Source organism: Vicugna pacos, chromosome 2 (genome assembly GCF_048564905.1).
Source record: "Vicugna pacos chromosome 2, VicPac4, whole genome shotgun sequence".
Classification (NCBI taxonomy): Eukaryota; Metazoa; Chordata; class Mammalia; order Artiodactyla; family Camelidae; genus Vicugna; species Vicugna pacos.
The window spans coordinates 22519987-22542983 of record NC_132988.1 but is presented as its reverse complement, the minus strand read 5'-3'; the positions used below and the strand labels follow the sequence as shown (position 1 = coordinate 22542983).

General features: G+C 40.3%; 1 pseudogene; it reads right to left on the bottom strand.

The window, feature by feature from the left end:
• Positions 1-3312: 3312 nt before the first annotated feature.
• LOC102525248 (histone H3.3A-like) lies at positions 3313-4033 on the bottom strand (annotated as a pseudogene).
• Between the last annotated feature and the right edge of the window lie 18964 nt (positions 4034-22997).

The following is a 22997-nucleotide window of genomic DNA, read 5'->3' as shown; positions in this document are numbered from 1 at the left end:
ACTGAACTTCTCCATATATATATATATATATATATATTTTTTTTTTTTAATTAAAGTATAGTCAGTTTACAATGTGTCAATTTCTGGTGTACAGCACAATGCTTCAGTCATACCTGAACATACATATATTCGTTTTCATATTCTTTTTCACCATAAGTTACTATAAGAATATAGTTCCCTGTACTATACAGTATGAACTTGTTTATCTATTTTATATATAGTAGCTAGTATCTGCAAATCTTGAACTCCCAATTTATCCCTTCCCACCCCCTTTTCCACTGGTAACCATAAGTTTGTTTTGTATGTCTGTGAGTCTGTTCCTGTTTTATAAATAAGTTTGTCTTTGTTGTTGTTGTTGTTGTTGTTTTTTTTTTTTAGATTCCACATGCAAGTGATATCATGTGGTATTTTTCTTTCTCTTTCTAGCTTACTTCACTTCCACTTTTCTGGTTCAGTTGGCAGAAAACATGACCACTGACTGTTTCTGAACTTTTGCTTGTTGCAGGCATCCAAAGAGAAATTGACTGATTATCAGTCCCAGATCAAAATTTCTAGGATGGCCTGGATAGAGTCAGGTGCCCAGTCCAAGGCCAATAGCCAAGAAAAGATCAAATAGGGAATTCCACGTTTGGGGAAGAAGGAATTTTGAAGAAGGGAAGGGAAAAAGAGGATAGCCACACAGAAACATTTGAGCTTTACTATTTAGGCAGTGGGTAACCAATGAAAACATTTAAGCAAGGTAGTGAGTGAGACCATCAGATTTATGTGAGAAATTCCAGTGGCAAGGGAAAGGATATGTGGGTATGGAGCCATGGTGGCCAGTCAGGTTACTGTAATAGCCTAGCAGAAAGAACTTTCACTAGGATGTTGACAGAAGAATATACCATACAGCATTTACCTTTCTCTGGCTTACTTCACTTAGCATGACACTCTACAGATTCATCCATGTTGTAACAAATGGCAAGATTTTCTTCTTTTTAAGACAGTAATATTCCTCTGTGTGTGTGTGTGTGTGTGTGTGTATTTGTGTGACATTTTCTTTATTCATTCGCCAGTGGACACTTAGGTAGTTTCCATACCTTGGCAATTGTGGCTAAAGGCTGCAGTGGACATGGGAGTATAGGTGTCTCTCTGACATAATGGTTTTGTTTCCTTTGTATACCCATAAGGTGGGATTGTTGGATCATATTGTAGTTCTATGTTTAATTTCTTGGGGTATCTTCATACTATTTCCCATAGTTGCTGTACCAGTTTACATTCCCAGCATCAGTGTACAAGGATCCTTTTTTTCCCACAGCCTTGCCAGGATTTGCTATCTCTTGTCTTTTTGATAACCATCCTAGGTTAGGTGTGAGGTAATATCTCATTGTGGTTTTGATTTGCTTTTCCCTGATGATTAGTGATACTGAGCACCTTTTCATGTACATGTTGGCCATTTGTATGTCTTTGGGAAAATGTCTATTCAGGCCCTTCTTCTATGTTTAAATTATGTTATTTATTTTTGCTATTGCGTTAGATGAGTTCCTTGTATATTTTGGATATTAACCCCTTATTAGATATGTGATTGGCAAATATTTAAATACCCCTTATTGTATGTGTTGTTTGCAAAATTTCTCCCATTCTGTAGGTTGCCTTTTAATTTTGTTGACAATTTCCTTTGCTGTGCAGAAGCATTTTAATTTCATGTAGTCCCACTTGTTTATTTTTGCTTTCGTTACCTTTGCTTTTGATGTCATGTAATCATTTTCTTAAAGAGGGTCCACTAAAGTGAAAAAGATATCAGGTCTCCTAAAACCCAGATATTCACCTGGAATGAATATATTCATTCTGTGGGACACTTCAGGTCTGTAAGTGATTTATCAGTATTCCTGGCATTTATTTCTGCCAGTCTCTGTTGCATCTGCTGCAGTTTTGGCTTATTGACAGAGAACATCCAGTTTCTCAAGCCAGCAATTCATAAAGTTGTTCTGCAAATATAAGATTAGTCAGTGTTGTCTGCTTCATGGAGTCTGTTGTCCCATTGTATCCACAGATGCTGAATAACACACATTTTTAAATTCTGAAGACATAGGAACTTAATCACAAAAGGTCATGTGTATCATAAACCAGATGCGGAAGCACCCCTTACGCCTTCGTCCTGCTTCCTCTTCTCTTCTGGCTGAACAGCCTTTCCCATTATGATATCTTCAGACAGCACTTGATTCCCAAACCCACTTCCAGGGCCTTGACTTTGCCCCTGAATCCCTGTGGCCCATCTTCTTTTTGAGGTACCAGTGGCACACCCAAATGAAACATGTCAAAATCCAAACTCACAATCCTCCTCCCTGAACTCTCTTTTTCCCTGCATTTCCTCAAAACCTCGGGGCTCTATTTGAGGCTTCCCTTACCTTCCACATCTGGTTTGTCCCGGGGACCTGTCACTTCCATTGCCTTTGATCCTTGTGTTTGTCTTCTTTCCGAAAAGCCGTGGACACTGCGCATAGACTCTGAGGTCCAACTACTTGGGGACTGAATCCCAGATATTCTAATGGTGAAGCCTCTCAAGGCCTGTGTCCTCTCATTTTTAAAAGGGGGCTGACAATAACTCGTAGGGTTATTGTGAGAATTGAATGAGTTAATATATGGATAGTATCTATTGCAGCACAGATTTCTCCAAAACCTAGTAGGTAAAGCCACAGTCATGTGTTATCTGTCACTGTTGTGGTGGGTCGGGAATGGGAGAGTGGTCCAGCGAGGCAGGTCTGCTGTCATCTAACAGCAGGGAGGGGACACCAAACAGCTGATCCTCCTCCAGCATCTCTTCCTCTCTGGTATCTCCACATGGTGGCTTCAGGGTAGCGAGCCTTCTCCTAGGGTGGCTGAAGATGCACAGAGCAAGCGCCCTGAGATAACCCTGCTGAAGCCCCAGGGCCTTTTCTCAGTTAGCTCGGAAGTTCTGCTCTATTCATCTCCAATGGCAATCACTAAAGCCTCTGGAGGTTGGAGACACAGCTGTGTATGGGGGCCTTTCAGAAAACTTGTGGACCTTTAAAAAAAAGCATCACAGAGAGTGACCATGAACATGTTTTGTGCTGTTCAGATGACTCACTGGTTCTCTCCTGGCAGAGTAATTAAAAGACTTTGAGTCTTCTTTCACAAAAAGACATGATTCAAATTGTTGACCGTTTCTCTAATGACAAAGATCTGGAATGTATTTCATCCTAAGAAATATGCTACCGGAATAGTTACTTTTAGAAAAAACAAACATGCTTTATCTCTTCCTGATGGATGTTTGAAAATGTTTCCATCTGATGTGCTTCTTCTTTTTCCAGAAAAATTTAACAGGTTTATTTATAATTGTTATAAAGTTGAACTGCTGAAACTTGTTCACTGAAACATTTTGACTTGCATTAATGCTTTATGTCCCGCATTTATATTAAAAATTCACACACAAATGAAAAAGGAAAAACTGCCAATACCTGATTTCAGTCCCCTATTTTTCTACTTGTAATCATATACTTAGGTACCTTTTGACCCCATGGAAAAAAAATATCAAACGTTAGGAACTACCAATAACAGGAAGAAGAGATTTTTTTTTTTAAAAGAATGAAATGTTTCCCATCATAGTGGATTCTTAAGCACGTTCTCCACGTATGCGGCGTGCTAGCTGGATGTCTTTTGGCATAATTGTTACACGTTTGGCATGGATAGCACACAGGTTGGTGTCTTCAAAAAGGCCAACCAGATAGGCCTTCCTTGCCTCCTGCAAAGCACCAATAGCTGCACTCTGGAAGCGCAGATCTGTTTTGAAGTCCTGAGCAATTTCCCGCACCTGACGCTGGAAGGAAAGTTTGCGAATCAGAAGTTCAGTGGACTTCTGATGACGTCTAATTTCATGGAGTGCCACGGTACCAGGCCTGTAACGATGAGGTTTCTTCACCCCTCCAGTAGAGGGCGCACTCTTGCGAGCGGCTTTTGTAGCCAGTTGCTTTACCACCGGTCGATTTGCGGGCGGTCTGCTTTGTACGAGCCATGGTGTAGAGACCTCCTTACTTACCCCTCTTTTCCTTCAGCTGGAGCTCGGCAAGCTAGAGGCGGTGCTGGCGTTGGAGAGCTACAGCGGCGCGGCGGCCCATCTGATGTGCTTTTGTTTCTAAAGTCTATAAAACTTCTGTCTGAGCATTTAAAAATTATTTATATATTTATGTGTTTATTTACATCTAAACAGGCTAATGATCAAAAGCAAAGAGGTGTCTAAGGATTCCCTCAAAACAATAACCAAGATGGATACTGATCCTGCTGGTGCCCCCACAGAATGCCGGGGGTGGTGACGGTGGTGGTGCCCTGAGATGTATTAGCAAGTACCTTGTTATGGCAGATACTGTTGAGCATTTGAGAAGTCATAATTTTCTATTCTGTTTAGAAATTTCCCAAACTAAGACTTACACTAGATTTTGGATCCATTTGTTACACACACACACACACACACATACATACATATATATAGCGCACCCAGTTAGTTTGTAAGAACAAATTGGGGAGATGGATATCTAGCAGATGAATACCAGTAAAAGCCTTTGCATAGCTGATAGGTGGAATAGAAAACTCAGCCTGCAGATTTAATAAGCCTGGTGGTGGATGTTGTTCTGTTTGGACGTAAGGATCTTTTGTGAGGTCTTTTTTTCTTTTTTTCCCTTAACTTTGGTATTAAATCAAGTGTCGATATAAACTGGATTTAGAAATAGACCTTTGCCTTGCTTTATCATGAAGCATTAAACCAAGATTTTCAAAATAATGAAGCATATTTAATCTTACTACTTTCCCTGAAAAATACTGGCAAAATAGGCCTGGGTGTGTGAGAGAATAAAAAGGCTTTTCAAGACTATGTAAAAAGAAAGAAAATGATTATTTAAAACTATATTTCATCTCATCCCTGAAATTTCTATTTTGTATGTGTTTCTTAATCTACTTAATGTTATCAGTACGGATCGAGACCATAGGTTTATTTATTTATTTATTATAATGGCGGTACCCGGGGTTGAACCCAGGACCTTGCGTGCTAAGCGTGAGCTCTACCACTGAGCTATACCCTCCCCCCAGATTGTGACCACAGGTTTAGATGAACATGCATTGGAAGTGCTGATCACACACTTTTTCTGATAAGGGTGTCTGGTCTGAAGAGTTTGAAGACCACTGACCTACATACACACTTGGTCAGCATCTGTGGAACCACCTGAGCCAGTGGCATGCGTGTCCTTCGTGGCTTTGTGGGTATGTGCTTCTTCACCGCTGTGGGAAGAGACAGAGGCAGGACCCACTGCTTGAGGGTTCATGCTAAGCATCCTCCCCTGGATTCTTCCCTCCCTGGAATATTACAGTGGGAATGAGGAGGAACTACTTTCATTAATTCTGCTGATAGCAGCCTTGATTATGTATAATAATCTCCACATCTTCACAATCAGTATCTAGTCTTTGAATGTCATTTGTTTCCTCCACACTCACCCTCTTTCCCAAAATGTTCACCATGTGAAAATCACTCATATCCTTAAGTGATTCCTCTTGATTCTTTAACAATTTGGCTCCAAGGGCTTTCAAGAGGAAAAACATTCCCAATGTGATGGTTGAGTCATGCTTGCTGAAATGAGCAATTCATGCCCGACAGGATGCTAGAGCAATACTGCATTAAGACTTTGGTGAGGAAGTGTGTCTTCTGGGAGTTTTGTTACATGAAAGTAAAAATGAAGTCACTCTGCTTTTAACTCCTTTGCTAAGCTTAAAAAAACCCTCCAGCATTTCTTAATTTTAAAAACATAATGAACTTAAAATACTGAAGTTCTTTTTCTCTTGTATTGTGATGGCAAGCAAGGTCTTGTTTTGCCAGCTGAACCTTGGCAAGACCATCTTACATCTCCCTTAGCCTCAGTTTCCCCATCTGCAAAATGGGGTCAATAATGTGTCTATAATAATACCTGTCCCCTTTTATACCTTAACACATTTTTTATTAAATTGATTTATACTAATGAAATCCTCTTAGAAGCGTATGTAGGGCTTCTTTTTGCCATTGACAAAGTCATTTCTAATACAAACTTCTCTGTGAGCTATTGTATTTTGTCTTCTGGATGCTTTCACCCCCACGTTTCCTACAGCCAGAATCTTTTTTGGCCTTATGAACTGAATTGAGATCAGATACTCTCAGACTGAAACTAACAATTTTACTGACATTATTGATAAAATGTTAATATTTCCAAAAATTGTAATTATTTTTAAAAACAATTAGGAGGTTAGATTATTTCCTTCAAAAGGCCTATGTACCATGCTTGCTGAGAAGTTGATTACAAATTAAATGGCTTACTTGTAGCTAAATCATTAAAATTTTTTATTTCAGAGAAAACAGTACTGTGGGTGCATTTTGATATATTTCATATGATGTGGCGTGAGACTTTCAAAAGAGGGCTTGGAAATTTGAATAAAGACTGTGTGCTAGGTGGTATTAGGGAATGACTATTAATTATCTTAGTTGTAATAATCATATTGAGGTTAAGTGGGAGAATCTTAGGAGCTCCAGATGCAAGTATTCAGCATCTTGCTTTGAAAGGGTTCTGCAAAACAATAACTATATGGTAGAAAGGAGGAACTAATCCCATGTCTTCTGCTCATAGTAGCCTTGATTATGGGTAATAATTTCCATATCTTTGTGGTCAGTATTCTTTTATTTGACTGTCATTTGTTTCCTACACAATCATCCTCTTAAGTGTATGCCACTTGAAAATTACTCAGCATATCAGCCACTACTTTCAAAAACTCCTGCAAAATGATAAAGTCTATGTGTGTGTTGATATATATATATATATATACATATACACACATGCAGTTGGTTTGAACAGAGGAGGTGCGTAAGGAGGGGAAGTAAAGAGAAATGGGAAATTTAAGTGGTCAGTGAGAGCCACCTCACCCCTGGCGCGTGATGCTGAGTCTGTCAGAAGCAGGCATTCCACCTTGACTGGCTGGGTCACCTTCACTTCCAGACGTCTCCTCCCAAGACTCCCTAAGGTGTCTGCTGCTGTGGCAATCCAAATAGCAATTAGGCAACATTGTAAATCAAATATACTTCAGTTTTTTAAAAAAGTTAAAAAGCAAAACAAAACAGCAACCAAAAAAACCAAATAGCTATCGGACGATGAGGGTGACACAGTATTTTCCACTATATTCCACTCTCAGCCAATTACAATCGCTCCCTTAACTTTTGTTTTGTTTTGTTACGTTTTGTTTTGTTTTGTTTTGCTAGTAAGTTGTCTTCCTTGATTATCCCTTCCTGGAAGTCATCCAACCATCATACGTATCCTGTGTTAAGACACTTGTTATTGCCGCTGTGAACTCTTGTTCAGCTTCTCCTTTCCTTTGATGAAGAAGTAATGAATAGAAGATGGAGATTCATAGGGGAAACCTGTTCGCTTACTCTGCAAATATTGAATGAGTGTCTCCTACATTTCAGGTGCCATGCAAGGGGCTAAGGTTATAGCAATAAACAAGACAGAACAAGGCTGTACCCAGGGATGCCTGTATTCTAGTGATGGAAGACAGACAACTAACAGATAAACAAATACACAGAATTACTGGATTGGGATAAAAGGTAACAGTGAAGCACACTGGGTGATGAGATAGAGGATACAAGGTGGATGGTCAGGGAAGGCATCTCTAACGCAGACTCAGGAGTTGAGAGCTGACAGGGCACACAAGCCGTGCAAAGAGCTGGAGCAGCACTCGGCAGAGGAATCAGCGGGTGTGAGGGCCCGGAGCCAGGAGAACCTTTGGCAAGTGTGAGGAACAGAAGGTCTGGCTGGAGGACAGGGAGTGGGGGAGGGTGGACTGAATGATACTGGGGAGGGAGAGGGAGCCAGGCCACTGTACGTAGTCCGGATGTTATTCTGACTGCAGTGGAAAGAGATTCAACAGGGCAATGGCATGATCTGCTTCACTATTTTAAAAGCCCACCCTGGTGGCTGTGTGAAAAGATTGGAGAATAAGGGATGAAGGCAGCATGCATGCCCGCTGGAGTCTCTTTTACATCATTTTCCCAGAAGCTCCACTCGGTGACTGCCCACTCCTCTCCCTGAAATCTCATTGACCAGAATTGGATCTGGTGGCCAGCCCTAGCTGCAAGGGATTCATCTTCTTTTTTTTGGAATTGCCACAATAGAGCATTTTAATTTTTGTTTTCTCTGTGTTTGTTTTATTGTTTTGTTTTTATTGTATAGTTGATGTATAATATTATATATTTCAAGTATACAACATAATAATTCACACTTTTAAAAGGCTACACTTCATTTAAAGTTATTATAAACTATCAGCTCTATTCCCTGTGCTGTACAGTAAGTATATTCTTTAGCTCATTTATTTTATACCTGGTAGTTTGTGCCTCTTAATCCCCTACCCCTGTCTTGCCCTACCCCTCTTTTTCTTCCCACTGGTAACCACAAGTTTGTTTTTTATATCTGTTAGTCTATTTCTGTATTGTTATATTTGTTTATTTTGTTTTTTTGATTCCACATATAAGTGAGATCATACAGTATTTGTTTTTCTCAATCTGACTTATTTCACTGAGCATAATACCCTCTAATTCCATCCATGTTGTTGCAGATGGCAAAACTTCATCCTTCTTTATGGCTGAGTAGTATTCCATTGTGCATACACACTATATCTTTATCTGTTCATCTGCTGATGGACACTTAGGTTGCTTCCATATCTTGGCTATGTAAAAGGTGCTGCTATGAATGTTGGGGTGCAAAGGAATTCTTGAAATGTGACTATTTTAGGGACAGGAAGGAAAGGGGGAAAATGGCTTGTGAATGGCTTTTGGATAGCCAGTCCAGCATCTGTCACTGGGGTCATCTGCATTATTCCTAAAACAAGCCTGTGAAATAGCCAGGGCAATTTTTATTGGACTCATTTATAAAAGGGAAACAGCATTAAAGAGCACAAAGCTCAGATGGCTTGAGTCCCAATTTTTTGACCTCAAACTGAATGTGCTCTTCTCATTACCTTTCATTATTCTGGGCTCTGCAAAAGGCTGGACCCAGTCACAGGTGTCTTGGTGTGTCTATTGGTGAACCATGCTTCCAACTCTGCGTTCCACGTCTGGTGTACCTGAGCAGTGATTACAGCCGAATGGGCACTGCAGGGAGATCAGGTTCTCAGACCAGACTTTGGGATAGTCTTCCAAAAATCAGAACAAAAAAAATAATAAATACTGTCTTCTGTTATCCTAGAAAATTTTGTTCCACCAAACAGAACATAAGGTGGAAAGAGATGCACCACAAGGGGTCTGGAAGACAATCCACTGGAGTGTGGGAAGGACATTGAGAATTTTGTGTTTGCATGTATGTAGATGAGACAGGCATAGAAGTTCAACATTGCTAATGTTTAGTACATGAGTTGGCATGGGGTATCAGACAGGCCAGGCCTTACACACATGGATTTCAAGTATCCTGATTCTGCAGTTAACATCACAGCGAGGTTAACAGCGGCATCCACACTGCTCATTCCCCTTCAGTGGATTGTGACAGTATGGGTTTACAAGTGCCTGGTTAGGTGGGTTTGTTAGTAATATTATCCTAGATGGTAAACACTTTACAATTGCTTGTAGTGAAACAGAGTGTTTCAATGAAATTCCACTTAGAATAACAATGCTGGGGGGTGGGTACAGCTCGGTGGGAGACTGCATGCCTAGCATGCACGAGGTCCTGGTTCAAGCCCCAGTACCTCGATTAAATAAATAGATGAATAAACTTAATTACCTCCCCCACAAAGTTAATTAAAAAATAAATAGAGTAACAATGCTTAATAATCATTACATGTATATATATTCATGCAGCGTTGTAGTGAGAATATCACGTTCTAGGTTATATGCAGTGAGTATTCAGTGTAGGTACATCATGTACATAGGTGTGTGTAATTACATACCACAGTGTTTTCTACTGTGAAAATTAAGTGAAATAACTAACAGAAAGTACTTAGTATGGAAAGTACCTAGTACGATGCTTGCTGTATATAGTAAACATTCAATTAATCAAGGAAAGCAACCACAAGCTGGGAGGGATGTTTATTCACTTGGTTGGCTTCTTCCCAGGGGTTACACCAGGAGACATTCATTGTCTTGGGAAACTTGCCTTGGCTTAGGGCTTTCTTGGTCTTTCCTGGCTCATATACTGGATATTTTATCAGCACATAATACATAGCTCCACCTTTCAGGACAGATTCATTAACCACACTTACCAGGCCAGAATCAAAACCAGAATCCCAGTTTAGTGACAGATAATGGAGACTATGACTGTCACATACTTTGAAGGGCTGTGCTAACAGGATCAGAAGAATTTCTCCCTGAAGGCAGATCGACAATCAGAGGATGACGGTTTGGTGAGCAAGGAATCAGAACAAGGGGAGTTTTCACTTCCTCACGCAGAAGGTTTAATGCTGTCTGATAGACCCATTTCACAGCAGGGATTAGTTTGCCAGTGTGCCCAGGAAATCCAAGGAAGGCAGTTACTTGGACAGAATTAGGACAGGCAATGTGTTTGCCTCTGTAACGCTTGTGGGTTTTTTTTTTTTTTATTTTATGGGGGAAGAGAAATTTGTAACCCCCAAATATGTCTCTTTGGCATAGTCATTAAGTTGGTTGTTTTCTAAGAAAGCAGACATGGGAAAAACTCTGACAACCAAGTAGGAGTTACCCTTCTGTAAGAAACACTTGCATATATAAGAGAAACCTCCATTTGTAAGGGTGTCTCCCTGGTGGGACCAGGAAGAGGAGAATGACCAACTCTAGAAACTCTCATGAGTGGAGAAGACAATGATTTAAATCTGTGTGAGAACCTTCTCCTTTTTAATGTGTTTTTCATAGTAAACTCCCATAACTGACTCTCCCCACCCTCAACCTCCTCTTTTGTCTTCAACTGAGGATGGTATTTTAGCCATTTTGGTGAGTTACTCAGTCTCTCCCACGCATACATGTTATTGAATTTGTTTGATTGATTCTTTCCTGTTACTCTGTCTCATGTCAATGTAATTCTTAGACCAGCCAGAAGAACCTAGAAGGATAGAAGAAATTTTCTTCCTCCTTGACAGTATGTTTATAGTTAATAACATTCTCTTTAAAATTTTTTCTTTAATTTTTTATTTTAGAGATTCTGAAAGAGAAAAATATACAATACAAGGTAACGAACCCCCATGTACCCCTCACCTAGTTGCAATCATTTTCCACACGTGGTCATTCAGTCTGGTTTTATCTACATCCTCATCCACTTCCCCTACCTCCTGTATTGGAATTTGAAGAAAATTCTAAACATCCTGATTGTTTTAAAAAAATATATTTTTTAATTGAATCAAGTCCTGCTGGTTTGAGTGCCATTTTTTTCTTTCTGATGACTTTAGGTATCTCTTCTCTGATCTTAAAACAGCTCCCAGAGAGTGATTTTTGAGTTCTTGGGGGATAGCCTCTGGTTCTGACAACAATTACCATTATCATTAGGCAGACTACATTCCACTTAGTTTTATCTTTTCTTCATTACTCAGGAATATCACCCTGAGCATCACTTACTGGACTGCACTGCAAATCAGAAATGTCAGGTTTCTATGTTCTGCCCAGGGCACTTGATCCACATGCAGAGTCTCTGGCAGCAGGGTCCAGGGATCTGCATGGGTAACAAATTTCCCAGTGATTCTGCCCACTGAGGTCAGAGACGCACCAGCTGAGAATGTCATCAGAAATTGCTAAAACGCCTAGACTTTATATTTTTTAAATTTTTTTCTTTTATTATTATTATTTTAACTTTTTAAAAATCGAGTTATAGTAATTTTACAATGCTGTGTCAAATTCCAGTGTAGAGCATAATTTTTCAGTTATACATGGACATGCAGACATTCATTCTCACATTCGCTTTTGCTGTGAGCTACCACAAGATCCTGTATGTATTTCCCTGTGCTACACAGTACAATGTTGTTTATCTATTCTACATTTTGAAATCCCAGTCTGTCCCTTCCCACCCCCCTCCCCCTTGGCAACCACAAGTTTGTATTCTGTGTCTATGAGTGTTTCTGTTTCTGTTTGTTTGTTTTTTGATTTTTAGATTCCACATATGAGCGATCTCATATGGTATTTTTCTCTCTTTCTGGCTTACTTCACTTAGAATGACATTCTCCAGGAGCATCCATGTTGCTGCAAATGGCATTATGTTGTCGGTTTTTATGGATGAGTAGTATTTCATTGTATAAATATACCACCTCTTCTTTATCCAGTCATCTGTTGATGGACATTTAGGCTGTTTCCGTGTCTTGGCTATTGTAAATAGTGCTGCTATGAACATTGGGGTGCAGGTGTCATTTTGAAGTAGGGTTCCTTCTGGGTATAAGCCCAGGAGCGGGATTCCTGGGTCACATGGTAAGTCTATTCCTAGTCTTTTGAGGAATCTCCATACTATTTTCCACAGTGGCTGCACCAAACTGCATTCCCACCAGCAGTGTAGGAGGGTTCCCTTTTCTCCACTGCCTCTTCAGCATTTGTCATTTGTGGATTTTTGAATGATGGCCATTCTGACTGGTATGAGGTGATACCTCATTGTAGTTTTGATTTGCATTTCTCTGATAATTAGTGATATTGTGCATTTTTTCATGTGCATTATTGATCTTTTGTATTTCTTCCTTGGAGAATTTCTTGTTTAGGTCTCCTGCCCATTTTGGATTGGGTTGTTTGTTTCTTTCTTAATAAGTCAAATGAGCTGCTTATATATTCTGGAGATCAAGCCTTTGTCAGTTTCATTTGCAAAAATTTTCTCCCATTCCGTAGGTTGTTGTTTTGTTTTACTTCTGGTTTCCTTTGCTGTGCAGAAGCTTGTAAGTCTAATTAGGTCCCATTTATTTATTCTTGCTTTTATTTCTATTGGTTGGGTAGACTGCCCTAGGAGAACATTTTTGATATGTATGTCAGATAATGTTTTGCCTATATTTTCTTCTAGGAGGTTTATTGTATCTTGTCTCATGTTTAAGTGTTTGATCCATTTGGAGTTTATTTTTGTGTATGGTGTAAGGGAGTGTTCTAGTTTCATTGCTTTACATGCTGCTCTCCAGTTTTCGCAACACCATTTGCTGAAGAGACTGTCTTTATTCCACTGTATATTCTTGCCTCCTTTGTCAAAGATTAGTTGACCAAAAGTTTATGGGTTCATTTCTGGGCTCTCTGTTCTGTTCCATTGGCCTATATGTCTGTTTTTGTACCAGTACCAAGCTGTTTTGATGACTGTAGCTCTGTAGTATTGTCTGAAGTCTGGGAGAGTTATTTCTCAAGCTTCTTTCTTTTTCTTCAGTAATGCTTTGGCAATTCTAGGTCTTTTGTGGTTCCATATAAATTTTATTATGATTTGTTCTAGTTCTGTGAAGTATGTCCTGGGTAATTTGATAGGGATTGCATTAAATCTGTAGAGTGCCTTGGGCAGTGTGACCATTTTAACACTATTGATTCTTCCAATCCAGGAGCATGGGATATGTTTCCATTTTTTAAAGTCTTCTTTAATTTCCTTCATCAATAGTTTATAGTTTTCTGTGTATAATTCTTTCACCTCCTTGGTTAGATTTATTCCTAGGTATTTTATTACTTTGGGTGCTATTTTAAAGGGGATTTTTTCTTTACTTTCTTTTTCTGTTGATTCATCATTAGTGTAAAGAAATGCAACTGATTTTTGAACGTTAATCTTGTAACCTGCTACCTTGCTGAATTCTTCGATCAGCTCTAGTAGTTTTTGTGTGGACCTTTCAGGGTTTTCTATATATAGTAACATGTCATCGGCATATAGTGACACTTTTACCTCTTCTTTTCCAATTTGGATCCCTTTTATTTCTCTCTCTTGCCTGATTACTGTGTCTAGGACTTCCAAGACTATGTTGAATAGGAGCAGTGATAGTGGGCATCCTTGTGTTCTCCCAGATTTTAGTGGGAAGCTTTTGAGTTTTTCACCATTGAGTACTATGCTGGCTGTAGGTTTGTCATATATAGCTTTTATTATGTTGAGATATGTTCCCTCTATACCCACTTTGGTAAGAGTTTTTATCATAAATGGGTGTTGAATTTTATCAAATGCTTTTTCTGCATTGATTGAGATGATCATGTGGTTTTTGTCCTTTCTCTTGTTGATGTGATGTATTACATTGATTGATTTGCGTATGTTGAAACATCCTTGTGTCCCTGGGATGAACCCCACTTGATCATGATGTATAATCCTTTTTATGTGCTGTTGGATTCTATTTGCTAATATTTTGATAAGGATTTTTGCATTTATGTTCATCAGTGATATTGGTCTGTAATTCTCTTTTTTGGTGGTGTCTTTGCCTGGTTTTGGTATCAGGGTGATGGTGGCTTCATAGAATGAGTTTGGGAGTATTCCCTCTTTTTCAATCTTCTGGAAGAGTTTGAGAAGGACTGGCATGAGCTCTTCTTTGTATGTTTGGTAGGATTCCCTGGGGAAGCCGTCCAGTCCCGGACTTTTATTTGTAGGGAAGTTTTTTATTGCTATTTCGATTTCATTTCTAGTCATCGGTTTGTTCAAGTGGTCAGTTTCTTCTTGATTCAGTCTTGGTGGACTGTATGTTTCCAGAAACTTGTCCATCTCCTCTAGGTTATCCATTTTGGTTCCGTATAGTTTTTCATAATATTCTCGTATAATATTCTGTATTTCTATGTTATTGGTTGTAATTTCTCCATTTTCCTTTCTTATTTTACTTATTTGTGCTCTCTCTTTTCTTCTTTGTGAGTTTGGCCAGAGGTTTGTCGGTTTTATTTACTCTTTCAAAAATCCAGCTTTTGGTTTGATTGATTTTTCTATTTTTTTTTTTAATCTCTATTTTGTTTATTCCCTCCCTGATCTTTATTATTTCCTTCCTTCTGCTGACTTTTGGGTGTTTTTGCTCTTCTTTTTCTAATTCTTTTAGCTAGTGGGTTAGATTGTTTATTTGAGATTGTTCTTCTTTTTTGAGGAAGGCCTGTATCGCTATAAACTTCCCTCTTAGCACTGCCTTTGCTGTGTCCCATAGATTTTGTGTGGTTGTGTAAAACGCCTAGACTTTAAGCCGTGGTGCTTAAAAACTGGAAGAGAGATTTTTAGAAAACCAATTTCATTTTTCTGCTACTTCCTCCTTCCCTCTCTCACTGGCTCTCAGGTCAGAGGCTCTGAGGCTGGAATCTGGTGTTTCACAGTGTCTGTATCAAGGTAATTCTGCAGAGCAAAGTGCATGAACTTTGAAATAGCTGTTGGCTGCTCAGAAGTCACTTGCTTTCAGGTTTCTGGCTGTGTCCCACATAGCTATGGGTGCTGTAAGTCTTACCTAGGTAAGTGGTACTCCTATACACACAGACACACACACATATATAAGCACACAAACACACAGGCAGAGTGCTATATTTGCTTCCTTGTTTTCTCTTAAATTGAAGTGTAGTTGATTTGTAACCTTGTGGTAGTTTCTGGTGTATAGCAAAGTGATTCAGTTTTTATATATATATATATATATAAAAAGACACACACACACACACACGTACACACACACACACACACACACACCACATCTTTATCCAGTCATCTGTCGATGGACACTTAGGTTACTTCCATGTCTCGGCTATTGTAAATGGTGCTGCTGTGAACATTGGGGTGCATGTGTCTTTTCAAATTAGAGTTTCCTCTGGATATATGCCTGGGTGGGATTGCTGGATCACATGGTAATAGAGTGCTGAATTTTGAGTGGCTCTATTATATAACAAAATTTTGAGAAATTTCTCTAATATCTCAGTTCTGTTGGGATAAATTATTTTCCTTTTAGGGACCAATTTCAGTAGTTACAGGATGAACACTCATACTCCCCGCAGAGTATATCTCCTCACATGGCAAGCTTGAATATGACTCTTTTACTTCTAGTTACTTAAGATTTCCTTGTTTCGGAGAAACTATATTCCTCTGCCCCAGCTAGGAGCCAGATTCTAGAATCTTCTAGAAGAAACTCAGGAAGCTGGCTATCAACAAAGATATCTACGCACTTCCATTTACCCCTGTATAGTTTGTGTACGTGGTTAACTAGAAGATGATTTCCCTGGTGACCCGTGACCCTTTCACCACACTATCGATGACTCATTTTAAAATAATAATAAAAAAAGTAATAGGGACGTACAAGATTAAGATTGATTTAGGACAAATGAACTCATAACCCACATTTTACAGAAAATGGTGCTTTTAAAGAGCTACATGACCTTTAAAAATGCTCTTCTTGTTTGCTTTTAAGAGAAAAACAAGCTTCGTTGAACTTAGTTTATTGCAGGCTCCAAAATCACTATTAGCCCTTTGAAATATGGGCTTATTTAAAAAATAAAAAAGTCCTGGAAATTCTGTCTTTATTTTCTTACCCAAAGTTCAACCTGACGATAGGAGTAAACATGAGCCCAGTTCTCATGTTTGTTTTAAAAATACATTAAACCATCCTTTTGCTAAAGTTCTTTTTGTTCTATAGCTTCATATCAGAAATGGTATGAGAGTAAATCTTCACCACAAGAGGGAGCTGGAACACGCAGAAATTAATGGGTTGGTTTGGAAAGAGAAGTGAAAACGGGGAGAGTGCAGGTGATTCAGGGTGAGACTGTCACTATCGGCAGCAGCGACAGAGTTTGTTTCACGAGTGATTATTCTATTCTCCTAGTTGTTTAGACCAAAAATCAGAGTCATCCTTGACTCCTTACCTCCAATGAATTAACATGTCTTTTTCTTCTGCTACTTCGGTGTCTGGGGCCACAGTGACCCTGGGTCCTCAATCCCTAGAGAAAGAAACAACTCAGGCCTTTCATATGCAAAGCAACCCATCCAGAGCCCTCCCCCAACCAGCTTCTTTTAGCGGCCTGATGCTCCAGGCCTCTGTCACCCCAGTGTCAGGGGCCTGACAACAGAGGCAGCCCCTACTCCCCAGAGCCTCTTGAAATTGTCAAAGTAGCCAATCCTAAACCTGTCTTGCCTGTTCTTTCCCCTGGAAACCACACAGGAAGACTCTGGCCCATGTTTTCCCCTGCTGCCTCTGCCTCCAGACTGACCCTGGCACGTCCCTGTGTGGCCCCTGTGGCTTGGTGCCCCACCCTCCACGCCCTGGGGAACTGGGGAACTGTGAGTGATGAGCTGTCTTCTCAATGGCACTGATTTGTTGGCCTTACCATACCTAAGTAATGATAAAACCAACATCTTTCAATCCCTAACCCCACATCTCAGCAAATGCTATTTTCTCTGCCTTTATGGCAGACCCAAAATTCAACCACTCCTCCCACCTTCTGTCCCCACCTCACTGCCCCATCATCTGGTTCCTCCTGCTTCTCCCTAGGTCCCTGGCCCCCTCACTCCCATCCATTCTCCACTCTGTGAACAGTCAGAGTGAGCTTGTTACACAAGTAAGGCAGGTTTTTTTCACTCTTCTCTTCAGAGCCCTCCAATGGAAGGGCCAACAGCAATGACAGTTTCAAAATCATATTTTGGAACCTTCAGGAAACGAAGTTGAATAAAGCTGGTTCGTTTTTAAAAACACACCAAAGTATTTTACATCATCGGCTGATTTCCCATCGCACACAGAGTTAAAAATCAAGTCTTTAAAATGGCTTTGGGGGCCCCTGTAGAGCTGGGTCCCGGCTCGCCCCCTGAGCACAGCCCCTGGTTCTTTCTGCTGGCTGCTGCCCTTGCTGCCCCCTGCTCTCACACCCCCCACAGACCTCCCACTCAGAGTGCGCTCTTGCCGCCCTCCTGGCCTGGGCACTTTGCCTAGACCCCAATCTTGCCTCCCCTCACTCCACTCCTGACACTCCTCCCCCACCCCCTCCTTGTTCCATGTCACTTAGAGCCTTTCCCTGGTTTATGGCCAGTGTCCTCACGAAAATGTAAGCTCCAAAAGGCAGGGACTTTGTGTTCACTGCTGATTTGTTGATGGCCTACAATAGTGACTGCTAGATGGTAAGAGATGCGTGTTGAATGAATGAGCAAACTGAGAAGGTGATTTTTTGAAAAAGACACTTTAGCTCAGTCATTCTTACATCAGATACTTGGCAAATGCTTTGCATTGCATCCAGAAATTTGCTGCCCCCCCAAAGCTGGTCATCTAAGGGGGAGGCCAGCAAGATGTTTCACTCATTAAACATTTGAGAATACAGTATAGAGCCTAGCATGGCCTGTGGACGCCCATGGGTGCAGAGAAGGGGGCCAGTGAGCCTCGGGGCAAGGTATCTTCATTGGGGACTTCTTGCAAGAAGACCGGCTTTGGCTACACCTAGAAAGGTGGCATTCCAAAGCAGAAGGGACCCAGTTAGTGAGCCTGCTCCATGGGTCAAGCACTCCATCTGTCTCTCTCTCGTTTATTATTTTTTTTTTTTAGGTATCATTATCAGTTTCAATTTACAAATATGGGAACTGAAGCATAAAGAAGTGATGTCACGTAGTTGGGAAATGGCAGAGCTGAGATGTCAATCTAAGATGATTGCCAAAGCTCTCTTCACCGTTACAGTCTGCCGACTCCCATTCATCCATCCATCCATTTCATTTGTTGAGGGTTTCTTCTTGTGTGTCAGATGTTAAGTTTCCATCAGTGAATGGGACAGACCGAAATCCATGCCTACCTGGAACTCACAGTCTAGAGGGAGGAGAAAGTCAATGAACAATATCACGGATAATGAAATTACATAGAAAGTTAGAAGGTGACAAGTGGTCCGGAGAAAAAGAAAGGAGGGTAAAGTGTTGCAATTTAAGTGGATAGTCAAGGAAGGTGTATGGTCAGGCCACTCAAGGTGGCTGCTCTCTGCTCTCTGTCCATCCCCTGCTCAACCAGTGCCTGCTTCACCTGTGCCCTTCACGCTTGACATACTTGCCAAGTTCCCAGCTGGTGATTGTTCTTATCAAAGGGGCGGTGCAGGGCGTGCCCTCTGCTGGTTTCCTTGGTAACAAACGAACCCACCTGCAGTCCATTCCCTTTTAACGGCTGACCTCCCCTTGCCCCCGGGAGCAGAGTGAAGCCGGCTGCCGTGTCCTGCCTGTCGTCCACTCTGCACAATGTGGGGAATCGCTCCGGGACCTTGCTTCAGATGTGTAAGTTCCCCTCCATGAAACCATGGATCTCTCTGTTGCTGACCCGGGCTCTTTCTTCAGTCTTGAAGCTGTGCGAGTACAGGCCTTGTAGGCCTGTGAGGTACAGCCCAACAAAAGGCAGTTCGGTGAAGACTTGAAGGAGGTGAGGGAGGGAGCCAGGGAGAAAGGCCCAAGTCTGAGAGGGGAGCAGGAGGGAGCGAGCCTGGCATTTCTAAAGACAGGAAGAAGAGAGAGCAGCTAGAGAGGAAGGGGGAGGGGCTTGCAAACTCTCAAGCTTTACATCCCAGTATCCACATTTGCTAGAGAGCAGTCTTAAGCCCACCATCCTGGAGACAGTGGCAGAGCTGATAAAAACCAGTCTGACTCCAGAGTCCTGGTCCTTCTCACCACGTGACCCTCCCCAGTGCTGCGGCCACGGAGAGGCAGGAATTGTGAAAACTCATCACTGAGGGAGCTTCAGGTGGCAGTGGTCATGGATGAGAAAAAAAGACGGTGTGGAGAAGCTACGGCTGGAATCCAGGCAGAGGGTGTGGAAGTTCTGGACTAGGGCGGACGGTGATAATTGTAAAATTATAGGAAGTTGGTCTGGGTATTGCATGGATTGGACTAATGAGACACTGGGGTCTGGGAGATCAGTTAACTGGTTGGTTAAGCAAATGTTCAAGGGAAAGGAAGACTAAGGATATGAATAGTCGCTTTACTCTGTAGAGAGCATGAAGAAGTGAAGGGCGGGAGAGAGGGACTCCCAGAGCTGTGGTTAGGAGAGCAGCCTGGAACCAAGCCGCCTGGCTCATGTTTTGCCTCTGCCACTTTCACGTTTCTGGAAGCAGGTTCCTTAACTGCAAGTCAAGTTACTGAACATCTCTATGTCTCTGTTTTTCCTTCTATAAAATGGGGTGATAGCAGTATCTATGTCACATGGCTATAAGAAAGAAAGGAATAACCTAAAATATTTAAAACATTAAAATCCAAAATGTATTTGTGTAAAACCTCTCTCCCCAGCTGCTGGAGAATTCTCTGAGTTGATTTTTTTTAACTTTTTTTAATTGAGTTATAGTCATTTTACAATGTTGTGTCAAATTCCAGTGTAGAGCACAATTTTTCAGTTATACATAAACATACATATATTCACGAGTTGATTTTTTTAATTAGAAAATCCTTTTGTTTATTTGAAAAGTCTAATCTCCTTTCTTCTCTAAAGAAAATAAAACAAAACCTGTGATGCAGAAAAAGCAGACACTGTGGGTGGTCAGCCCAACTCTTGTTTCTCCTTTTTTCCTTGCTGGGAGAATCCCAGCTTTGTTTAGGCCGCCCCACCTTCTCCACCCAGCCGTATGCTTCCCTCAGATAATCGTGGTGCCCCCGTGGCCCTTGCAAGTGATTGGTGTAGGTTTCCTCCATGGTAGAGACCACACCAGAGACTTTCTTTTTCACCCACTGGATGCTGCTTAATCTGGCTGTGATGTTTGGAGCTGTGACAGCTATATTGTTACTGTGAGGTGAGTTAGCCCCTTGGGGCAAACCTGGCATTCTAAGAATTGCAAAGCAGAAAGATAGAAAGCAAGTTGGTTAGAATTAACCACCTCGAGTTACTCAACACTTCTTGTTATGTGAGATAGTAAATCTTTATTGCTTCAGCTATCTATCTATCTATCTATCTATCTATCTATCTATCTATCTATCTATATTTTTTTAAATTGACATATAGTCAGTTACATTGTGTCAATTTCTGGTGTACAGCATAGTGTCCTAGTCATGCATATGTATACATATATTCATTTTCATATTACTTTTCATTAAATGTTACTATAAGATATTGAATATAGTTCCCTGTGCTATACAGAAGAAATTTGTTTTTCATCTGTTTTTATATATAGTGGTTAACCTTTGCAAATCTCAAACTCCTAAATTTATCCCTTCCCACTCCTCTTCCCCCAGTAACCATAAGATTGTTTACTATGTCTGTGAGTCTGTTTCTATTTTGTAGATGAGTTCATTATTGTCCTCTTTTTTTCTTTTCTTTTCTTTTCTTTTTTTAGATTCCACATATGAGTGATATTATATGGTATTTTTCTTTCTATTTCTGGCTTACTTCACTTACAATGATGATCTCCAGGTCCATCCATGTTGCTGCAAATGGCATTATTTTATTCTTTTTTATCGCTGAGTAGTATTCCATTGTATAAATATACCACTTCTTTATCCAGTCATCTGTTGATGGACATTTAGGTTGCTTTCATGTCTTCGCTATTGTAAATGGTGCTGCTGTGAACATTGGGGTGCATGTATCTTTTTGAATTAGAGTTCCCTTTGGTTATATGCCCAGGAGTGAGATTGCTGGCTCATATGGTAAGTCTATTTTTAGTTTTTTGAGGAATCCCTACTGTTTTCCATAATGGCTGCACCAAACTACATGCCCACCAGCAGTGTAGGAGAGTTTCCTTTTCTCTAGACCCTCTACAGCATTTATCATTTGTGAACTTCTGAATGATGACCATTCTGACTGGTGTGAGGTGATACCTCATTGTAGTTTTGATTTGCATTTCTCTGATAATTAGTGATATTGAGCATTTTTCATGTACCTATTGGCCATTTGTGTGTCTTTATTGGAGAATTGCTTGTTTAGATCTTCTGCCATTTTTGGATTGGATTTTTTGTTGTTGTTGTTAAGTTGTATGAGATGTTTGTATATTCTGGAAATTAAGCCTTTGTCAGTAACATCATTTGCAAATATTTTCTCCCATTCCGTAGGTTTTTGTTTTGTTTTATTTATGGTTTCCTTTGCTGTGCATATGCTTATAAGTTTAATTAGGTCCTGTTTGTTAATTTTTGCTTTTATTTCTATTGCCTGGGTAGACTGCCCTAGAACATTGCTAAGATTTATGTGAGGTAATGTTTGCCTATGTTTTCTTCTAGGAAGTTTACTATATCTTGTCTTATATTTAAGTCTTTAAGCCACTTTGAGTTTATTTTTGTGTATGGTGTGAGGGAGTGTTCTATCTTCATTGATTTATATGCTGCTGTCCAGTTTTCCCAACATCATTTGCTGAAGAGACTGTCTTTTCTTGATCATATATTCTTGCTTCCTTTGTCGAAGATTGACCATAGTTGTGTGGGTTTATTTCTGGGCTCTCTGTTCTGTTCCATTGATCCATATGTCTGTTTTTATGCCGATACCATGCTGTTTTGATTACTGTAGCTCTGTAGTATTGTCTGAAGTCTAGGAGGGTTTTCCCTCCAGCTTTATTCTTTTTCTTCAGTATTGCTTTGGGAATTCTGGGTCGTTTGTGATTCCATATAAGTTTTAGGGTTATTTGCTCTAGTTCTGTGAAAAATGACATGAATAATTTGATAGGGATTGCATTAAATTGCTTCAGCTGTACTGAGGTGGGTTTTTGTTTCTTGAAGCTTGGAAGCATTCTGATACTTGCAAAAGTGAAAATTTGGTAGCAATCTAGATGGAGCCATTTGTCTTTATGTACATTATGAGAAGTGAAGCTCTAAATTCAAAACTGTGGCTTTGGGTTTTCACAAAGAAACAAAACTTTAAGAAAAACACAGACCAATATGTTGTAGGGGAATTTGCATCATCTTTTTTATAAGAAAGGCAACATTTGCTTTATAAAATACTTTTGGGGCAGAACTTTCTAAGTGAACAACCCCCAACCAGTCAGATGCATAAAATCCTTCTGAATGATTGTTCTCTAATTCTAATTCTAGAGCTGACCACTGAAATAATTTCAAGTCTAGTATGAATTAGCAGCCCAAATGGTCTGGAATGTTAAAATCCAAAGGCAGGTATTCTGTAAGAAGTTTATGTGGGACCATCACTGAAACTAAAATAGCTGCGTCTCAATGTCCCTCACGTTGCCTTATTCTACCACC